Consider the following 21,394-nt stretch of genomic DNA (forward strand, 5'->3'; position numbering starts at 1 on the left):
TGCCTAGTCACTATTTTCAATTAAGCGATGGAAGCTATCAACAAAGTGGCCCCACTTAGACCCAAACTAATTAGAGAAAATCTAGGACACCACAAATGGTTCACACATGAAACGAGCCTCTTGACAAAAGATAGGGCAGAGGCCAGGTGGTGAAAAGATGCTTCTGACATTAACAAGAGCCTTTGGAAGGCTTGCAATAAAGTCTACCGGGCAGCTATTCTTGAAACTAAGAAACATTTCTTCAATAAACAGATGAGACAAATAGTACCAAAAACCTTTCGAGATACTAAACCTCCTGGAGAAACCAAAAGGACAGCAAGCACCGGCTACCCCTCTGATCTGGACTGCACTCGAGTTCAGCTTGCTTTTGAGGTTAATATCTCAAAAGCATGTGATCAGATGAAGATATCTCCGTCTAAACAGATATCAGACTCTACCCCGATTATGAAACCCTCAGTGGTGGAGCAGCAGCTGCTCCACATTATCTCAATTCCGGTTAGGATTAAACTTCTATCCGCAATGCACCCGTTGTTCTGTTCTGAAAATGTGATACCCCCACACTCATCCTAGACAACAAAGAGATCCTTGCTCCCTTCGTTGTTAGACTAGTTAACTCCTCTTTTCATCACAAGCTTAGCGGTTACAGTTACCCCCTCCTAAATAAATCAGGTCTAGACCCTATGGATGCCGGTAATTTGAGACCCATTACCAATTGCAACTTTTTATTGAAGGTCTTGGACAAGGTTGCTGCAACACAACCAGGAATTTGTGGAGGCATCGGACATCTTAAAGTCTAGGCAGTTGGGCTTTAGACACATAATAGTACCAAAACAGCTCTATTAGATCTTCAAACCCAGCTATTATTGATAGATCTAAAAGCATCAAGATACCAGAGTGTCCCCTATCAGCAGACTGACTTGCTGGATCAACGCTTGCTCCACATCCCCAAACAAGGTGGGGTTATGTAATCAGAGCTCAATTGATTGGGTACAATCCCTTCTGTCCAATCGGACGTCGAGAGTTTGCTGGGGCAAAGCTGCCTCATCACAATCTCTTATCACCTGTGACGTTCCACAGTGTCTCCTTTACTATTTAACTTGTACATCAGGCTCCCCCACCCTGTAGCCTTTTGGAAGATCTGGGAGTCTTCTTTCCAAACTATGCCGACGACACCCAATTGGTGTTGGAACTATCTGGCAACCATAACCTTGGTTATGGCAAATCCGCCATTTCAGCCAAAACCTGGAACTCAATTCTCCTTAATCTAAGGCTCGAAGTTAACAACTGCAGATTTCCTTTGTAAGCTAACAACTGCAAATTTTCATTGTAAGATAAAAAACTATGTTGTTTGAATAAGTCCTTTTTTTCCTTCTAGGTCCATCCTTCTCCTGTTTTTTTTCTTTTCAATCTCCAGTGTTCGTTTTTGTGCGCCCTGATGCCTGCTGGCTCTGGCGCCTTATAAATAAATGCAATAAATGGAATGTATAAACTACTGCTATGAAAATACAGACCTTGGTGTTTTGTTAGTTCCTTTTGTAATATCAAGGATTTGGTCCCTTCTGTTTCTTCTGACTCAATGGCCAGTCTAACCTTTTGTAAGAAATCTGTTAAAACAGAGATAAATATGGCAGTGGGAAAGAGTTTTTCTGGTCTTTGTTTTGTGGTGATGGTATTTTTCTGTGAAAGCAAGTCTGCAACTATGTTTTTTGGAGTCTAGAAGGTATGTGAAAACAATATCATGTTGAGAAAAGAAATAGAGTCATCTTGCTGGTCTACAATTGTGACACTCAAAAGAGTGGTGAACCTGTAGGTTTATGTGGTCGGTACGAATTTCAACTGTGTGGCATGTCCCCAAAAGTAAATGTCTCCATTCGGGTCAAGCATGTTTTATAGCAATGAGTTCTTTCTTCAGGGCGGTGTAGTTTTGTTCTGAAGTGGTAAGCGTACATGATAGATAAGGCACTGGATGTTAAAACCCTGTCTAGTTGAGATTGCTTAAGAACAGCACCCATGGCATCATTTGATGTATCTGTTTTGACTATGGAAATGTTGCTAGCATCAGGTCGTTGTAATATAGGAGCAGTGATAAAGGCAGCCTTTAAGGAGCTAAAGGCGTCGTTAGTACATGAATCCAAAGACATTGTTTGCCCTTCTTGAGTAGACGAGCCATGGCTGTTATTCTATGTAAATTTCAGATATAAATTTGCTACTCTTAAAAAGCACAGGAGTTCACAAGTGGTAGAAAGGGCTGACTAGTCAAGTATGGCCTTGACTTTGCATTGATCCATTGCAATATTTTTTAATGAGAATATTGCTCAGATAGGGGGTTGATTCCTGATAAAACATACATTTTTCAGGCTTGGCCAGTAAGTGATGAAGACTTAGGTGTTGTAAGACTATTTTTAACATATAAAACATGATCCTCTGGATTCTTTGAGTAAACCAATATATCATCTAGATAGGCGATTACTATGTTCTGAAGCAGATCTGAAAAGATGATGTACATAAACTTTTGAAAGACTGATGGCACATTGGATAGCGCCAAAGGCATGACCCTATATTCAAAATGACCAAAGGTGTCCTGAACGCTGTTTTCCATTTGTCACCGGCCTCGATACAGATGAGGTGGTAGGCTCGATGTAGATTGAGCTTTATGAAAATAGTTGCTCCATGAACTGCCTCAAGTACGTCAGATATAAGTGGTAGAGGATACTTGTCCTTCCCTGTGACCTTCTATACCCCTCGTTAATCTCGACAGGGTCTTAATTCTGAACAGTCTTTTTTAATTTTTTTTAAAGGCACAAAAAAGGGATGCTGCCGCAGGTGATCTGACAGTGTTACGAGACCCTTCTGTAGCTTGGTTTCAAGGTACTCATTTAGTGCTTTCTTCTCTGGTTCAGCTAATGTATACATGCGTCCAAAGGGAATATAAGCATTTGGAAGCAAATCAATTGCCCACTCTTCAGGGGGTGTGGTAGTAGTACTCCTCACTTTTAAAATCAGATAAGACATCCTGAAATACCCAGTATTGCGTGGTTATAAAGAGATATTTTGGCAACATGGGTCGAGGATCCACTATATGGAATACTATGAAGGAGACCATGGTCTTCACAGGAGGAGGAAAAGCAAATGCGAACACAGTGTTCTGATCCTAAAAACAGTGTTCCAGATAACCAATTTATATATGGATGTCAACGTAACCATGGTAGTCCAAGGATCACAGGAAAATGTGCTGCCGTCATTAAATCAAAAGACTTTATGGTTACCAAGAGACACATGTAAAAGGTATAAACTCTTCAGTAATGGGACCCGAAAGGAGAGGTTTACCATCAACGCCTTCCACCGGTAGACTACATTTCTTTGCAACAATCAGTACTTGGTTGTCTTCTGCCCAGTTTGGGTCCATAAATATTCCTGCAGCGCGACAATCAACAAGGGCAGTATTTTCGATAGACGTAGCCAGTGAAATACACATAGTGATCCTAAGGACTACTTTTTCAAAGGTTTTGGTATTGGAAAGAACAATAGGTGAGGTACATGGAAGCACCGATTGTTCCAGATCTTCCCTCCCACCTACGACCGGGAGTTGGCGCTTCCCAAACGCTGTATACGTGCAATAGGACATTCTCTAACAAAGTGGTTTCCTGAACCACAATACATGCAGCGACCTGCATCTCTTCTACGTCGTTCTGTATCAGAAAGAGGACCTACTGCAATCCCAATCTCCATCGATTCTGCTGTCTCCCCTTTTTTGTTTGAAGGAGGGGGCTGAAACGGTTTCAGGACCAGTCAACAAAATGATGAATCTTCTAGGTCTAGGTACTCTGGTTAATTCATTTGTTTAATGTTTTGTGAAGTCCTCTGCAAAATAGAGAGACCTGTGCATCTTCAGGCCAGGCTGCTTCTGAGGCCAAATATTTGAATTTAGTAACATAGGAAAAGAGACCCCGATTCCCTTGTCGTAAATCAAGTAGGCTCTCCTGTGCTGAATATGTCCGTTCTGTTCGACTAAACATAGTACGTAAGCGAACAAGAAATCCTTGAAAATCGTCTAGTATCTCATTTTGTGTGGCAACAAGTGGAGTAGCCCACGATAAAGCGCTGCCAATCATGTTCGATATCATGGACCCCAGCTTTGCTCGATCAGATGGAAAGGACTTTGCTTTGAATGTATATTGAATCCTGCATGCATCGATAAACTCTTGTCGTTTTTGGGGATTCCATCGAATTTACATGACAGGCCACTAATGGGTATACCAGGTACAGCATTGTGCGTTACCATCTGTCTTAAAGTGACATTTTCTGGCTATATATGGCGTTGCAAGCTATCACGCATGCACAATTGGAATCAGTACCTTTTTCTTCCTTAGATGACAGGTACTTGTGTAGTGTGTAGCATAAACACAAAAACATGCGAATCCCACCATGAAACACACATACAAAGGTGAAGCGTGTGCTAAAATAAATTTCTGGAGAAAAAAACCTTGTTGTGAAACTGAAGCCACAATCTTCGTACTAGAAGCAGGAAGCTGCAATCATGTGGATACTGAAAAAAGATGGCGTCCGATACAGCAGTATTTAGGACAGCGAATGGCGGAACAGAGTATTTCAAGCAAAAACAGAGCCACCAAGGAAGCAGGACAGTAGGTGAGTAGAACAGAACTGAGGGGAATTAGGAAGTCGGAAAGACAGGTACCAGCCTAAGAATCGGATGTAGAAAAACAGCAGGTTAGGCATGAGAAAGCAAAAGAAGGATTAACCGGCAAAGTGTCAGACCGCTTGAGGAGGCACAAATTAAAGAACAGGAAGAGAACGTCTAGGTAGAGGTAGACTTATAAGTCGTTGCGACGCAGAGAGACTTGTTTCCGGCAACATTTACTCCGTTTTCGGCGTTCAGCACGGCAGTGCAAAAGTAATGACGTAGGGATTCCGACACGTGGCAAAAGTGGCGGCCATCTTTGTATGAGATATAATGTATGCAATGACACTGTTTTCAACGTTGCCATAACGACCAACGTTGTTAAAGACTATGCATGACAATGGATTTTCCAATGAAGTGGAGGTGGTTATGGCGTAGGATTGATGCAATGCTCGATAGCTTTGAAGAGAGCTCCAATTTCGTTGTTGGCCTTGGCTCTGGTAGTAATTGGCCTTGGCAGTAGGGACGACCCAGAAAGTCCTCCAGCTATGGATGGACTGCGAGTTCCCAAAACCTAGATTAACAAAAAGAGCTCTTGACCCAGGCTTCACCATCTTCGGCTAGTTAAGGTAGCTACTTTTAACTTAAGAACTTATGTCCAATGCAAGTCAATAAGCCAGAGGTACATAAAGAGACAAGGTACCTGAACCCCCAAACTTCGACTTGCAATACTACAGGCACCATGGGATAGGGAATAGTGGGGACAAAAGGCTCAAAATAGGCTTATGTGTAGGAGGCTGAGAGGCCGCACATTCAAGGCTTCCGGCAATAGTTAGCTCAGGCAGGGAACCCCTGACATGAAGAAGAAACCTTAAATTCTGTTCCAGCAGCATGGGAGGACTCCTTAAAATCAGTAAGAAGGGACTGAACACTGATGTGGCCGAGTACAGTGTCGGCAGGCTCTCTGGAGCAGCATTTTAAGACTTAAAGTGCAAATAGGCCACATTTGTGGTGAGAAAGCAGCAGGAGGAGGGCAAATTCCCAGCAGAGCTAAGGGTGCCAGCAAAGTTTCCAGCAGCAAGGGGCCTCGGCAAGCTGCAGACCAGTTCTACACAGGTGCAGGTGAAATGATGCCCTGGTGACAACTCATATCTTGAAACAACGATTAATACAGTGAGCAGTGCTTTAGACTTGTTGGCCCCATCAGTACAGAGGATGAAGGTACCCGATTCAGATAAATTTTAAAGGCAGAGATCCAAAACGCAGTGGTTTGTTTGGCCAATGCTTGTTGCAGCAGAAGTCCTCCGGGGGTGGGGGGTCTCTGGTAGTTCTGCTTAAGCTGCTTGGATCTTGTGGTCAACAATCTAAAATGGCTTCATATCCTCCACTTTTATTCAGATTGAGAGCTGAGGGCTACACCGGGCCATCAAAGAAAGAAGACAGCTACACTTTTTTTATTTACATGTTTATTAAAATTACAACACAAAAAGCCATACGCTAATAGTCATCATAAAAATAAACAATCCTAAAACTAAAACTAAGTTCATCACAAAAAAAGTACCAATCAGATTTCAACAGAGGAAGTTATACGCCTGAAACATTCAAGCATTTTAAACATTTTCCCATAGTGGAGTAGATTATGACAATCTTATAGATCCAAAAATCTACCCCAGATCTGATCAAATAAGTTCATTTTCTTGTCTCTGTGAAGAATTATTTTCTCCATTATTGACACTTTTTGCAGAGTTCGCCGCCCTCAAAAACCAGCATCTTTGTGGTATGAAAGATCTTCCACTAAGTCTTCCTCACCCAGAATTATACTCGCATAGCCAGAATCTTCGTTCAGCAGAAGAACCTTATTCATTCTTGTTGTGACCTCCCTCCAGTAGCAACTTAATTCGTAACAATCCCAAGAAGACAGCTACATTAAAGAAGATGGAGGCTTTCCATTCAGTACACCCAACGACCACAACGGGGGCAAGATATAATGCCTGGCACACCGAACTGATACGATGGGTTGTGGCGGAGACAAGAGCATGGGAGGAAAGCGTCCTCAGGTCAACCGACGAAGCAAACGACACTCTGGTAGCATGGAAGGAGATGACCAGATCTATAATCTATCCTACAGACGACAAACCCCCATGAACAATATTAACTTGAACTATTCAGCACTGCTCGAACATAGAAACCCGTATGGGAGACCCTGAACACTTAATGCAGTCACTGAAACTTAGAAACCTCACCACCCCTAAATCATGCCCCGCTGAGAAACCAATACCTGAATAATGTAGCTCAGACAGGGAGACAGTTATGTTATCATGTTACCGTTTGAGATTTTTGTTTTTTCTCTTTCTATGTTCTTTTCTATTGGCACTCATGGTGTGCTGCATGTGATTAAATTATGACAAAAGCCAATAAACAAATTTGAAAATAAATAAATCAGTACACCCTACTAGCTCACATTATGTGCAGCCACTGGAAATAAGATGACGTGTGGATTGGGACCAACAATCCAAAAACCCAATATCAGCCAATGCACACACACAAAACACTGAACATCAGTTCATAGCTAGGCTGCTGTGAAAGTGCATTCCCTTATTTGGCAATTTACAACATTGGAAGGAAGATGGCCAACAAAGAAGACCATGACTGGTATCACAAAGAACAGCAAGTTTGAGTAGATTGTACTCAAAAGGGCATTATGTAATAAGGTAATATCGTAAGCAGGTAAATTCACCACGTGGTTCTTTTAGTTGCTTTATTGTCTCTTAAGTAAGCTGGTAACATGGGAGACACCCCGGCAGCACCCCACCGGGCAGGCAATCCCCAACTGTCAACTCACGAACACACACACGTCACCCAGCCTCACACGCCAACATTCAGACGTGCAGGAATCACACGTGCACTCTCTACATATTCATGAAACTCAAAATACAACAATTCTCCCTCCGACAGATTCTTCAAAAGATCTAATGAGGACAAAACCCACTCAAGATGCACAACATGTGGCCACCATGCCATGCACCCAACCCGTGAACAGAGAAACCTCAAACCGACACAACACTCATACACAACCCACAGAACAGAATGCTGCAACAGAACTCCACCTTAGAACAACAGAGCGTTAATGTATCAACGTACCCAGATAGTACAACCCTAAGCTATCACCATTCCAACACCCGCTTACTGCAACCAACCAATGTGATAATCAAGCCTACAACAAACAAAACTAGAAACCCACAAAACACCCTATTCCTACTTCTCAACCCCAACGGGACCATCCCTCGAGGACATAAGACAAAAACTATGCACTACCACCAAACCCCGAGCTGCCCCTCGGAGCGCAGGCCTGCCACACCTGACACACCCTAAAAAGCAAAACTAACAAACCCAAAATCCATCCGTGCACACTACACCTCCCGCCCAGGCTGCCCCCCGGGGCTCCAGCCTGCCACGCCAGAGCACTAACCAACCAGCCAATGGACCCTCCCGGCCATCCACGACCCACAACAAGCACAACACACAAAAACCGTGATTAACCAAAAACAGAATATAAACCACCAGAAATAGGCCCTTACCAACTAAAAATACCATTTAGCCAACTACAATGCCAACAAAACACCGCACATAAAACACACACACTTCCATCGCCAGTGTGGGCCCAGGCCACTGCCACCCACACTTCAGCTCCAACGTGGCCCCAAGCCATTTACATCACCAGTGTGGCCCCAGGCCACTGCCACCACACCTCGAACTCCAGTGTGGCCCCAAGCCACTGCCAGTGGAAAGCCAGAACGCCTAGTGGGCCCGCCCGGCCGCCCACACGCTTGTCCCAAAAATAAAACACCACAGTGGGCCCGCCCCGCTGCCCACACGTTAGCTCCCAATACATCACCACTACCAAACTCTAAACGTAAAACCACACGGTCACCACCAACGATGGTTAAGAAGTAATACGGAACAGAAAGAACTGGTAAGTACTTAATTCAACTCAGTGCACTTAAATTTAAACGCCACCCCCAAAACCAACTAGGGATGGCAGGCACATACGTTCTACAGCACACCACTCACCCAAATGCGCACACACAGGTTCTCCTGCACACATACAGAGCATATATAAGATAAGATCACATACCCCTGAATAAATGGATACAAATGATGCATATACCATACATGAAAAACAATCTTGAACAACACCACAGAAAAGTTGCACAGTAAAATCTTGTTACTGACCCCGCAACCCAGGAATAGGAAGTAAAACCTACGACTCCCCAAATCCCAGGGTAGTCCAAATCCACTGAAAAAAAAATGAAACATTTTTCAGGAATGACACAGTTCCATGAATTCCTCAATCCATACTCCGTCACTGGCACGCGTAAAGAAGTGAAACGCATTTCAGGAATGCAGACAGTGCCATAAGTTCAAAAATATAGATCCTCGGCCCCTTCGTTTCCAATCAGTACACCCTACCACCTCACATTATGTGCAGCCACTGGACATAACCTGAAGTGTGGATTGGGACCAACAATCCAAAAACCCAATATCAACCAATGCACACACACAAAACACTGAACATCAGTTCGTAGCTAGGCTGCTGTGAAAGTGCATGCCCTTATTTGGCAATTTACAACATTGGAAGGAAGATGGCCAACAAAGAAGACCAGGACTTGTATCACAAAGAACAGCCAGTTTGAGTAGATTGTACTCAAAAGGGCATTATGTAATAAGGTAAGATCGTAAGCAGGTAAGTTCACAACGTGGTTCTTTTAGTTGCTTTATTGTCTCTTAAGTAAGCTGGTAACATGGGAGAGACACCGGTAGCACCCCACCCGGCAGGCAATCCCCAACTGTCAACTCACGAACACACCCAACCTCACGCGCCAACATTTCGACGTGCAGGAAACGCGCGTGCATTCCCTACATATTCATGACACTCAAGATACAACACAAGGTGCCGAGGTGTACACCTGGAAAAAGATGAAAATAAACTTCACTGTCGAAAGCCTGCACAGTAAGCAACACATCACAAAAGTAACTGGGAAGTTACTTAAAGAAGACTAAAATTGTCTTGAAGTTTATCCTACGCACTCCCACTGAAGGTGGCTTGTGTTACACTACAAATAAAAGCTGAAGCTCAAAAGGGAGACCCATTCTCGGCAAGCCATATGGACTAAACAGTGTACCCCCAACAAAATCAAAGCAGGTGTGCTAGGTAAGAAGGTACTTCCCTGCCTGAAAAGTAATTACATGAAAGATCCAGACAAAAAGAGATATGCTATGGGACTCCACTGAAGTAAATGGAGGAAACGTGCAAAAAGAAAAAAGCTAACTGCCATTAAGAACATTGCAGTTAATTCCAGCTGCATCTTGGAAACAGTTTATTTTTTTTGTTCATTAACTCATACAATTACCCTTGTTTTGTCCACTGCCAAAGTCAAATCTGTACGCCTCCACTGGATCCTGTAGAAAACATTTGTGATCTGTAAATTGGATTGCTTTCTTTTTTTATAATATCAATACACATGTGTTCCCATTTCAGATGGACCAGCTCTTTTTTGTATTCCGATTGCGTTGTCCCCTAGTGACCACTGGGTCGGTAAAGCCATCTTGTACTGACATTTCTTAGTGGTGGCTGGTAACACAAAGCCAGAAGTTGGAAGAGGGAGAGTTGAACAAAACTAGCCAAAAACAGCTGTCAGATTTGTCATTTTACAAACGTGTGAAAAATGGTTATATGTGTATTGTTGGTGTTGACTGTGGGCATAGGGACGATGGAGGAGGGGGCGAAGGTGCAGCTCTTAGGTCCAAAAGAAGCTCTAATGTGGGGGCGGAGGGGGAGGTGCCTAGCGGGAATAAGATATGCATCTTGAGAAGATTTCAAGGTGGTTGATGCTCAAACTGGTAGCCTGGGATATAGTGTCAGGTGACGAGTTAATGTTAAAGGACATTTGTACTATGCACTATCACCACCGGAGTGGTCCCCTTGTGGCCCTGAAAGTGGAAGGGAAGGGGGTTAGTGGGAGGTACCTGGAAAAGTGCAAGAGAGCAGTGATGTGGTGTTTGCAGCCTCAGCCCGGTGGGTCCGTTGGCTGGGCCTGGGGTGTTTGCGGCCAGTAGTCGTCGTGTACTGTTGTGCGAGTCTGTGTGTGTTTTTGTTTTGTTGTTGCAATGTAGTGAAGTTTGTGCGGTTTGTTGTGCTGTAGGTTTGTGGATGTGTTTAGTTTAGAGTTTGAGAGGTGTATGCAGAGGGGGAATTGTTAATGCAATTGGTTAGTTGGCATCTCTATCCTGAATTGAAGCGCTGGGCTTGTGTAATCTTCCCAAATGGGGTTCGGGAGCACCCCTGCGCCTCTCTCCTGATCTGGGCCCATCTGGCCTGACAAGTGTGAGACAGATGGAGAGACTGTTTTACTGAAGTCATTCTAGGCCAGTAAGAAGCAAGATCGGTATGCAGTGATTATACAGAAAAAAAAAAGAATAAATAAATACGTGGGGGTGGGGGTAAGGAGTTATGAAGTGTGGCGGATTGTTCGGGGTGTGGCTGGAAGCGTGGTGAAACTGAGGATTGGGGGTGGCAGGCCCTCCCCCCACCAATTTTAAAAAAATAGAATTCGACGTTTCCCCACGGTATTATTTCGTTCACATTTGTTTTCGTTGTAATCACATGTAACTAAGCAGATCGTATACAGTTACAGCTTGTAAGAGGATCAAAGCGACTACGTTAGTGACACATAAAACACAGCCATTGCACCAGGTCTATGATGAACGAGCATTGTCCATTGCAGAAGGCGAAAATGTTGCCAACAGATTACAGGAATATTAAAGGTTAGGCATCTGCTGTTAGGGGATAACATATGAAATTGATCTAATATAGCAAAATAAAACAATACGCAGGATGCCTGTATTTAATAGGTTCAACAAATGTTTATTTGTTGAGCATTTGGCAGAGTCAAAAGTTAATATATAAAAAGTCGAGTTTGCAGCATAAGGGGTGTGATGGGAGAAAAAGGCTAATCACGATACCAAAATATATGCTGAGTGGAAATGCTTGCCCCACCACCATATACGCCAGTTTTGAAATGGGATTTTTGTTACTGGGCTCACTAAACATGCGTCTTCCAGCATTCCCAGTGCCCGAGACCGGAGTTCAAATGTCTTTCTGGGCCTTCTGCGCCTTCATAAAGCGAACTCGTAAATAAAAACGAATATATTCTCATATATACACAAAGACAAACGCATTTTCTCGCGGAAAATGCAGACCCTCACCTTACGTCTCAACAAAACACTTCGCTGGTACTTAATAAATGCCACACTCTGCTTAGGACTCTGAAAAACGGACCCTAGCAACGCGCCGCGTCTACTAATCACGTGAGTTGCACGTTACGTTCAGGTCCTGAATGAATGGGTTTATGTTTTATTGCGAGTAAAAATAAACTTTTCTGCGCGAGGATTCCCTCGAGATTGAGACCAACACAGTTTGAAGTTATATCCTCGGGATATTTGAGCCAAACCAGTGAACGTTTGGGACCTTGTATTAAGCAGAAGGGGCGTAGTGTAAGGGACAGTTTGTTCCGCCAAGAGTTTTTTTTTTTTGATCTGCACAGATGGGGATTTTGGCATATGATGGGCGGGTTTAGGGATGTGTTTTCCTTCAGTGGAGGCGTGGGCCATATAAAAGCGGAGCAGAGCAGAGCGCACCCCGCAACCTTTTCATTTACTAGGCCGGGTGAAAAAGGAGAGTTTTGTTTTGCGCTGATGAAAACCCTTTAAAATGATTAGACGGGTAGGAAACGAATTCACCCGCGTTTTTAGAAAATTACATCCATATATAGTCCAAATGGAGTTAGGACGTAGCCCAAAAGTAACCCAACCACAAACTTCTGCATGGCCCTTTATTTTATTTTCAAAATATGGTCTGCAGCCCATTTTGCCCATTTTAGACAATTGTTTAGAATCCCTTTAGCAAATTAATCATACACTTGGGGGCATAGCAGGGACTTAATTTTACAATTCAGATGGCCCATCCGATTATTAACCACATGAGCATTATCTTAAACTTTTCACATAAAAGGGTAATTGAAGATGAACAGCCGTCATGATCCATATTCTTTTCATTTCCGTCTGCTGGGCAGCTGTTGCAAAACACACAAAACTAAGATGTAATTGAGAGCAGAGACTTGCATGGGAGGACCTCCAGTTAGGACTCCTGTGGACTCGTGGCGGCTGGACCCTCTTCATCCCAGGAACGCTGCAATGCAACGCCATTGACATAGCTCTCAACGTTTTCTCACCCCATGGCGGGTGAAAACTCCCGATTTTGCTTTTGGCGGGTGATAGCCCATTCATTTATATGGCCGGGTAGGGAGCTTGGCGGGAGAGAGAGCTGTTTTCAGGGCGGTGTTCCTGCAGAAAAATGTATTTGCACAAACACAGCAAAACTTTAAAGCTGCTAGTTTCAAGAAAGGCTTCCCTTTCCTCTCTTCTAGCAAAATTCCAATGCAAACATCAGCCCCCTCCCCACGGATGCAAGAGAACATATAACAATGTTGAATGTTCATTCACTTCTGAGGCAGTGGCAGATTTAAGGCAAAGGACCCATTGTGCAAAACTGACAGAGGGCCCCAGGTGGGCGGAGCCTAAAGTATGTGGAGTTGCACAGATATGAACTGCTACTTTTTTAAAGGTGTGTTACTACCGTTTTCTGTGCTGTGGGTATCTGACTAGCTAAAGACAGCTGAGCCCCCTCGCCAGGTTTTCCTGTCAATGGTGGTAATATTGAAAGATGAAGCCTGAAGCTAATGTTTGAAATTATAGGGTCCAGGGCAATGGGCAATGGAAGGGGACCTTACAGGAGGTGATATCACAGGACAATTCCTACAGCATGCAGATCAATTTTGTGCATACCCCCAGTGTTCTTGCCCCACACACTTGAAATGTCATTGAACATCACAAACATCACAAACTTAAAGCAATTCACTTTTTAATCTCAAAACATGTCAGGGGTTACCTTTTTTGTGGGTGCTGCTTGTGGCACATGAAAGACCCCTTAACACCAACCCACCATCTCATATCTCCTCCAGATCCACAGGGCCCTGCTGCAGGGGAGTAAATGGAGAGGGAATATGGGCTGATTCTATATGACAAAGTGTGCAGAGAGCAATTGATCCCTACTTCGTGGCAGCAGTCTGTATTGATGCCGATGTATAAGAAAGGGGACCGGAACATGCCAGATAATTACAGGCACCTGTCACTTTTGGATGTTTCAGGGAACGTCATTTCTACATTTGTACTCGGGGCCCTACACAGTCAGGTTTCAAGAACATAGCTATTGCCCTTTACCCAAACACGGTTCCGCCCTGGATGCAATACTGTCCACAACCTGATGATCATGGATGTGTTTCGTGAAACGTCTGCCACCGGGGACTTTTGTGCAGCCTTTTATGGTGTGAATCGGGGGAAGTTGTGGGCCAAAATGGAAAAATTGGAGTGTCAGGCATGGCTCCTGAGTGTCCTTAGGGGACTGCACCTAAACACCCAAGCAAGAGTTCGCTTGGATGATCAGGGCTCTATGTCGCAAATGGTGCAAATCTCTAGGGGAGTTAAGCAGGGCTATACCCTGACCCCTTTTCTGTATAACCTATATATGGCTGATCTCCCTGGGTGTTTCAAGACAGGGGTTGGATGTTTCCCAAGGATCGGTAATTGTCCTATTCCATGCATGCTATACGCAGATGATTTGGTCATGTTCAACCACACCTTTGCGGGTGCTTGTGCTATGTTTGATACCCTAGTCAGTTACACAAAAGATAACCTAAAGATTAATATGGGGAAGACGAAGGTAATGACAATCTCGTTGAAGTGAATTAAGCACTTGATCTTTGATACCAGCTGAGGGACTGTGAATTCATACCCTTACCTGGGTTTGGAGATGAGTACTTATAGGGCCTATATGGAAATTAAAAAGGCTAAGATTTTAAAGGCTTGGTGATTGACCTCATTAGTAGGAACATGTGCCATTAAAACTGCTGGCTATACACTTGATGGAATTAATTGTCCTCTACTCACAGTGTTTCTGCCCGATGTTGATCTATGGGGTGCAGGATCTGTGCATGGGTGATCTCAAGTGGTTGGACTGCCTAGAGAGATACTTTTGGAAGCACTTATTAAAACAGAGCCCCTCAACCCCTATGGAATACCTACATTTGCAACTGGGGCTGGCCTCACTGAAGGCACAATTGATGATGAGACGAGGCCTACTATATATAAAGGGTAATACCTATCCCCATTGCCGGTTATTGACTACATTAAGGGACTCAGGAATTCTGTCTAGGCAAAACGAAGTCGAATGTGGTAAACTAATGTCCAGGATGTACGATAGGATTGGCTGGCACCCTGATTTTAAACGTGGAACTAGGGTCCACATATTGAACCAATTGTTTTTAACATTGATTGCATCGTACTTGTTTAAAAAAAAAGAGAGAAATATTTACGGAGTGTCGATTTAAATGGACCCTCGCCGATTTTAGCTGTAAATATTTTTACTGTAAATATTTTGTCATATTTTAATCTGTCATCCTATAGATCGCATAGACCCAATCCTGTTCCCAAGTATGATATGATAGGTTATTTATAACGTGCTTAATACCCAGAGGTTTCTAAGCGCAGAACCGGGAATCAAACATATGTTTCTTTGTGTCGTGTTACTTCCAAGGCTCCCAAGCAGCTTGGTATACTTACTTACTAGTTTAGATGAGTATGGTACATGCTCTGGCATGCGCACTGGTGTTTAGGTACTGTGAGGTGATGACATTTGAACTGTTTTTTTAATTGTTAAATTGTGTTGAAATGTTTTATAACTAAGATTTGCACTTGTAACTGCGATTTTGTGTTTACATGTAGGGACCTATTTATGTAAGTATGAATGCACATATGTATATGCTTATTTTATTATCGTTGTGATTGTAAACGTTCTTTGAACTGTATGCAGATAAATAAAAAAATGAAAAAAATAAGGGCAGGATAGTGAAGGAGAAAGTAGAGAAGGGACAGGTAACATGAACACTGATGGGACAGGAGGGTGAGGAATGAAGGAGGGCAGAAGTGTGAAGGATAGATAGAGAGTGAGGGAAGGCAGGAGATTTATTTTAATTTTATTTTATTGTGCATTTGTTAGGCGCCTATACAACAGAGTTGCGTTTCAAAGTGCAACATAGCTAAATGGGAAGGAAACAGGGGAAACAATAACAATGGCAAAAACAGTAACTATACAGTTGTGATCCTACTAGGCCTTGTGGCATTTGGACATGCAGGAGATCGGGATGGAAGGCTGGGGGGCGGGGCAGATGAGTGGACAAGTGCTGGTGGAGGGCCCGTGAGCGAAGTGCTAAGGGGAGCCAAGGAGGAGAACCTCAGGCTAAGTGCTGGTGCAGGCCACTCCCAAGGGTGGGATGCAGAGCCGCCAAGCAGGGGCCCGTAAGGGCAGTGCAGTGGGTGGGAGAGTGCTGGTATTGACTGCGAAGAAGGGCCTGGAATCCTGTGAGATTCGTGAGGATCAGGCCACCGATCACAGCGTTAGTGGGGGGATTAACAGGGAAGGGAAAGAGGTAAAGAAAAACAGAGTTTTGAGCAGTTTCTGGTACTTAGGGAGGTCCGACTCAAGTCTGAGAGGGGCAGGGAGGCTGGTCCAAAGGGATGCACCTGCCGAGGAGAGATGCCTGCCCCCCAGCTCTCTACTTGGAGAAGCGTTTGACAGTCAAAGAGTTGATAGAGGAGCGTAGGGCTGTAGCAAGGGAGTATTTAGGGAGAGGTTAAGTTGGGGATAGCGTGGTCTCAGGCCCTAGAAGACCTTGTGGATGAAGCAGAGGGTCTTGAATTTGATCCTTGCAGCCACTGGGTGCCAGTGGAGAGATGATAGGGCTGGAGAGATAGGGTCCCTGGGCTTGATACCAAGGATACGTTTGCAGACCTATTCTGGAATAACTGGAGGGGGCGTAGAGAAGAAAGAGAGGGATTGAGGGGGATTGAGAAAGAGGCGATTGCAAGGATAAAGTGATTGAACAGGTGAGGGGGAAAAGGGGGAATGAGTACAGAGAGTGAACGAGAGCAGGAAAATGGGGCAATAGTTAATAAGGCACAAGAGTGAGGGGAAATGCAGTGTGAAGAGTATTAAAAGGTGGGGAAATAGAAAGCAGTGTGTTCAGGAGTGTAAGGCGAATGGGGAATACTGGAGGTAAGAGTTGGAAAAATGAAGCGTGAGGGAGGACAGGAAAAAGGGAGGCAAGTGAGTGAGGAATGCACAGCGGAGGGGCAGCAATGCAAAGGCAACTGGTGTGACATGGGTAAATGAGGGAGGAAAAAATTAGTGACTGCAGGTGAGTATGCGAAAAGCAGCAAAATGAGGAAGAGTGGTATCTTTATAACAAAGAACCTTTGGCAGAAATGGAGAAAGAAAAGGCTAAAGGAGGATTAAGGGAATCGGGCAAGAACAGAGGATGAGATAGTGTTAAAAAAGAGCAGGAAATAGTGGGATAGTAGAGAGGAAATTCCTAGTAAGGAACAAAAGAGGACAAAAAGACTGCTGTATCGGAGAACATGGAAGCAGGAGGGAAAGGAGTAAAAGGCAAGCCTATTTGTGATGCAAGGTGGGCAGCAGCTTGACCTACCTGGCCACCTATACGCAGACACAGCTGCAATAGATACATGGACAGATAAACAATTAAAATGCAGCCACTTACATAAGAATGCATGCTCTACCAGCATCCCCAGTTTCAGCTTTGTGTCAACCTCATTTCAATAAACTGATTAGAGGTTGATGATCCGGACACAGGAGCGCCTGTGTAAGAACTGTTGTCCCTTAAAATGTGTGATTGGTGGGTGATAATAAATGGGAGGGAAGTATAACCCTGGATGCTGTGTAAAATAATGGCTCAAGCAGATTGCCATATATTGAATTCCCCTTCACTGTGAATACCTTTTTTTAAACCAAATGATATTGTTTTTAGTTCCACATTGCTGCTACTGCAATTGTGCATTCAAGCTGGTGAAAACAAAGCTATACGTGTCTTTTTGCTTGACCTATTTCTATAACAATGAATGTAATGTCAGGTTGGTTTATTACATGATTTGTATGCTTTTCAAGGCATTGATAAAAAAAGAATTGTTTCATTTTTGGAAACCCAACCCATAAAAATATGTATGTGACCTATCACAGGGAAGATATGTAGTCAAGTGCTAAAATCACAGCCTGGGTCCAAATACTGATTTCACCACTTTAATGAACTGTGTGATCCTGGGCAAATCATTTAATCTGACTGTGCTTGATCTGACATTGGGTGTCGCTAGGAGCGATTTCGTTTGCAATTTTTGCTATGAAGAAAAACCCCCATGGTTTACTAAACTGAGTTGTATATTTATAATAGTGAATATTTAAATATTGCACAGCATATTATTCTCTTCGTTTACACATCTTTTAATGCCTTTACCTAAGGTATCCTAGAGTATTGAAGACTGATGTCACTTCATTTACTATGATGTCATTACTGATCATGTCAATCCATATTGTGCAAATTAGGGTTCTGCATATCTTTTGCTAGACAGGGTCGGAAAACAAATTAAAACATCAGTGCCTTGTATGCCTAACAGTCCCACAGTGTTGTGAATGTGTTGTGCTGTGCATGTGTTGAAGAGCCTCACGGAGGGGTGGAGGACTCACGCAGCTGCCCCTGTCTTGGCTGTCTTACTACACAGCAACATAGTTCTTTCATGGTATTAAAAGTGCACTTTGCCTTATGTGCATGTTACAGACGGCCCTTTTATGACTGTTGTCACCTTAACTCAGTGGTATTCAAACGTTTTCAGACTGAGCACTCACCCAGTAAAAAAGAAGTTCTGAGCCCCCTGTCAGGGGGTTAGAAATGTGAGGCAGACAACTTTGTGAAGTTTTTTCAAAATATGCCATTTTATTAACTCAAAAGGTTGGAGTTACGCCTCACTATCCCTACCCTGATGAGGATTTCCATGCCTAAAATAAACTAAAGGAAACACTCTAACAACAGTTTCTGTCCCTCGCACTTATACATATAATAGCTCAACAAGGTAATGAATGGCAGTTGAAAAGCAACAATATAACAGTTAAGTTCACAATGTGATAACTGTCTCTCCTTGTAATCTGGGTGAATTCACCTTCCCCAGATTTAAGCAGGATTATGTTGAACAGTTCCCAAAGAATAAGGAAATCCTGTCTTGTAACAAAGTTCCAACACAGTTCTTTTTGGTTCCAACTGGACAACAATAGTTCCAACACTTCAGAGAAAATCCTATCTTGTAACAAAGTTCCAACACAGTTCTTTGTGGTTCCAACTTGATAATAAACGTTCCAACACTTCAGAAATGTTCAACAAATGTTCTTTCTCTTCCACTTGTAATAATTCAAAAGTTTTCAGACTGAGCACTCACCCAGTAAAAAAGAAGTTCTGAGCCCCCTGTCAGGGGTCAGAAATGTGAGGCGGACAACTTTGTGACGTTTTTTCAAAAGATGCCATTTTATTAACTCAAAAGGTTGGAGTTATGCCTCACTATCCCTACCCTGATGAGGATTTCCATGCCTAAAATAAACTAAAGGAAACACTCTAACAAAAGGTTTCTGTCCCTCGCACTTATATATACAATAACTCAACAAGGTAATGAATGGCAGTTGAAAAGCAACAATATAACAGTTAAGTTCACAATGTGATAACTGTCTCTCCTTGTAATCTGTGTGAATTCACCTTTCCCAGATTTAAGCAGGATTCTGTTTAACAGTTCCCAAAGAATAAGGAAATCCTGTCTTGTAACAAAGTTCCAACATAGTTTTTTGTGGTTCCAACATGATAATAAACGTTCAACACTTCAGAATTGTTCAATAAAAGTTTGTTCTCTTCCACTTGTAATAATAAGAACTCAAACAACCTTCTTCGCATAGACCAAGAACATTTGGTTGCTTTATAATAGCATATTTGTTTAGGAACACTTCTATAAACTGCTGTATAATTATATAACACTTAATTCAACTCAACAATGAAAGTTTGTCAGGATGGATTGTTAACACCACTTCACATCACTTCATCGACTTCCACCTGGTTTACTTCCATGCCAGGCATACTACTTCAACGTTCTCTGTTCGGGTATACTCACCTGCCTGAGCAGCATAAAGGGTCATCACAACCTCTGACCTGGTATGCTCCCTTACCAGGTTAGTAAATTACAAACAACAAGTGCATCTGTTGTTGAGATGAGCTTACAACATTGTGCAATGTTTCCTGCTTCACAACACCAGGGTTTAAGCAATTCTTCAGGGAAGAAAAGATTCACATTGTTCTTTATTACACTTTTGTGACTTCCACACCCTCTACTCATTATGCTTCTCTCCTTCTGAATAACCTTTACCGGAATGGCAGCCTTCTTGCCACTTTGGTTTCCCCACTTCTTCATTCACCAAAACTGACAATTATATGGTCTTATTCTGATTCTTTTTTGGCTTTGGCAATGTGGGTTTATACCAGCTTCTGTTATGCACTTCTTCAAACATGGGCATTAAGCTTTACAAACGCTGGGACTTTTATTTGCTCCCTTCTGGCTTTGGCAATGTTTGTTGGTTTTAATTTGCCTTACTTTATCTTACTTTTGGCTTGGGTAATGGTAGTCCTATGGCAAATGTTCATGGACGGGAATGATCAGAATGTTATTTATTCTATGGTCACATTTTACATGAAATGTGTCAGGATATTTGCACTTTATGAATAATGGAAAGAATATTGTTTTTAATCATATTTGAATTTAGCAGACACAATGGCCTGGCTATAACCCATGAACTTGGACTTCACATTTTAATGGATTGTCTTATGTTTTATGTATATATTTTACGTATTTTATTTGTATTATTATGTATGTCATTTTTTAATTATTATTTATGTATTTGTTTACTTTCATAAAAACTTTACAAAAATAATTTTTCACCTTATACATAGTCTAGCACAATTACAAATCTCACACTAGATCACAAGAATTAAATCACACATATTACATTTCTTATTAGAATTTGTTAAAATGTCATCTTTCTAAACATCATAAAACATACTAAGACCGTTTAAACATAAAACCCATTTGCAGCCATTTAAAACATTGTACATAAAGCATTAAAAACATTATCCATTTAAAACCACACCAAGCACATCAAAACTTTGTTATCAAGAAAATATATGGCTATTTTGTGTTGAACATCTCTAAGTTTCTCATCTAGTTGACTGCAGGTAAGTGCTTTTTAATTATTCCCCATAATTGATACAAGGCAATATAAACCCCTTGGTTGTCTGTATTCAGGCAATAGTTCCAAAAGGCCTTGCCCTTGATAGTCATATTCATGTACCAAATGTCCTAGGGTTGTCATGTACTCTACCCCCAGGGCGGCGCATTCCGTAAAAATGTGTCTCACGGTCTCAAGTCTATCAGGGTTCTTACAAATACAGCATTACCTTTCCTTTAATGGAAGCTCTAGTTGTGCACCAATTAATGCCAAGATTTGCAATTGGTTGATGCGCAATCTTTGTCAAAAGAACAAGACTGCAAGATTCGGGCACTGCTTTAGGTACTGCTGTGGCTATAGGTACTTATGCAATACTCCTACAGCGTGCGTATGGCTATGAAGAGCCCCCAAGTGGGTATAATTACTGGCCCAATCCAACACATTAATTTTCCTTGTAAGAATACGTTTTAAAATGT

General features: G+C 42.6%; 1 protein-coding gene across 4 annotated transcripts in view; it reads right to left on the reverse strand.

The window, feature by feature from the left end:
* GABRR3 (gamma-aminobutyric acid type A receptor subunit rho3) overlaps nt 1–21,394 on the reverse strand; it is a 2,040,413-nt gene that overhangs the window by 925,484 nt on the left and 1,093,535 nt on the right. Inside the window, exons 1-2 of one of the 4 annotated variants that reach the window (XM_069639258.1) lie at nt 11,906–11,966; nt 10,051–10,099 (exon numbers count right to left, since the gene is read on the reverse strand). The exons of 2 other annotated variants lie outside the window; for them this stretch is intronic. The gene's annotated coding sequence lies outside the window, so the exon portion shown is untranslated. Of the gene's footprint in view, nt 1–10,050; nt 10,100–11,905; nt 11,978–21,394 lie in introns of those variants that run through there. One more of the 4 variants, XM_069639259.1, reaches the window with a different exon arrangement.

Source organism: Ambystoma mexicanum, chromosome 7q, assembly GCF_040938575.1.
Source record: "Ambystoma mexicanum isolate Mex_15411 chromosome 7q, UKY_AmexF1_1, whole genome shotgun sequence".
Taxonomy (NCBI): domain Eukaryota; kingdom Metazoa; phylum Chordata; class Amphibia; order Caudata; family Ambystomatidae; genus Ambystoma; species Ambystoma mexicanum.